The sequence below is a fragment of the Cryptomeria japonica genome, chromosome 9, assembly GCF_030272615.1.
Source record: "Cryptomeria japonica chromosome 9, Sugi_1.0, whole genome shotgun sequence".
Taxonomy (NCBI): domain Eukaryota; kingdom Viridiplantae; phylum Streptophyta; class Pinopsida; order Cupressales; family Cupressaceae; genus Cryptomeria; species Cryptomeria japonica.
Window position 1 is genome coordinate 296,513,125 of NC_081413.1, and position 1,911 is coordinate 296,515,035.

Consider the following 1,911-nt stretch of genomic DNA (forward strand, 5'->3'; position numbering starts at 1 on the left):
TTGTGTGGGAAAAGGTCTGTAAATCGTGGAATGTTGGGGGTGTTGGGATTTGACAACTCAAAATCATGAATCTGGCCCTTGGGGTTAAGATCACTTGGACCATGAATAAATCAAACTTGAAGTGGGTCAGAATACTTAGAAAAAAGTATCTGGATTCGGATGACCCTCTCAATATTCTAAGAGTTATAAACCCTCCAAAAGGTTCTGCCATTTGGAATTTTATATGCGAAAGAAGGGAATTGGTGTCCAAATATATCACTTGGGAAATATGTAATGGCCAATCGATAACATTCTGGGAGGACTCATGGGATGGTCATAAAAAGATGGAGATGGACCACATCTTGAGGGAGATTACAACGACAACCATCAGGGTTTGGGGGACTAAAGTATGCAACTTTGGTGAGGTGGTCAATGTTAATGGTATTGAAAAATGGTGTTGGAAATCCTTAGATGGCATTGATGCTCCTTAAAATAAAAAAAGATACTTTAGCCAACATTCTCAAAGATAGAACCATACCTATTTCTTAGGAAGCAAACATAATCAAATGGTGTTCCTCCAAAGATGGGGAATACAAGGTAAAGCTCAGGTATAGGCTAAAAGAAGAAGCTCTGGAGGAAAGTCACTGGCCAATTAAACTTCTCTAGGGCAAAGATGTTCTACCTAAAGCCAAGGTGCTCTCCTAGCTAGCCATTCAGGGTAGGATTTTGACTTGGGATAGACTTGCCAAAATTATGATTTGTGGACCTAACAGATGTTTGTTGTGCAAGAACAATGCAGAAGATGCTGATCACCTCCTCTGGGCTTGTCCATATGCTCAATTCTGCTAGAAATTCTTTTTGGGAAAACTAGGCTTTCAACATGTGGAATCGTATAGCATCAACGAATGGTTTATATCTTGGCCAACAAAGATGCCTAAAGGTATGTTCTGCAGCATATGGTATGTTATCCCATCTACAGTCGTATGGGAACTTTGGAAAGAAAGGAATAGGTAGGTTTTCAAGGATCAGGCAATGCCGAGGGAGGTTCTTGTGTCAAAGATGGAAGTTGCAATAGTGGAGTTGGTAAATGAAGTAGCCAAAAGGCTTTTCAATAAATCCAATATTTTTACAAATTGAGACAATGAAATGAAGAAGCAATTCTAGGGTCTGATGGTTCCCAAGGATTACAAGTTGGAGCCATCGATTGTGGATGAGAAACACAGGGATATAAGTTGGCAAGCTCTGGAGAAGGGTTGGATCAAAATAAAATTTGATAGAGATTCCTTGCGTAATCTAGGACATGCAGGTGCTGCTTGTATAGCCAGAGATGACCAGGGTCATACTATTGGGATGTCAGTTGAATATATTGGGAAGACCACCAACAATATAGCAGAATTTCGAGCTTCCTTGAAAGGAGTTGAGCTTGCTAGGAGGTTGGAGGTCAAAAAAATATAGCTTGAAGGGGATTATTTGCCAATGATCAATGTAATCAGGAATCAATGGATGGTGAACTCACAACTTGAGAGATGGCTTACACCAATCACAAATGCTTTGAAGAGTTTTGAAGAATTTAAAATTTACCATATCTATCGAGAAGGCAATGGGGTGGTAGATGACTTGGCCAAACAAGTGGTAGAGCAAAAAAGGAATTTTGAAACTATTAATTTTGCAGAATGATTTGGAACTGACAAGCAATCGGTCTGGCAATAATAACGAGGATTGGGTGGCTGGTGGTGGTACAATTTCCAAGGAAGTTGGCAAGTGTGGATATGACATGCAAGTACTCAATAACCAAGTGACATGTTCAAGGCTATAAACAAGTGGTAAAATATTTATTACTCGAGATCAACCAAAAATGTGGTTTGTACTCAAATCGGTACAAGGCCTAGGTGGCGACGACCTGAGCCTTCATGTTGTAAGGAATAATAAATA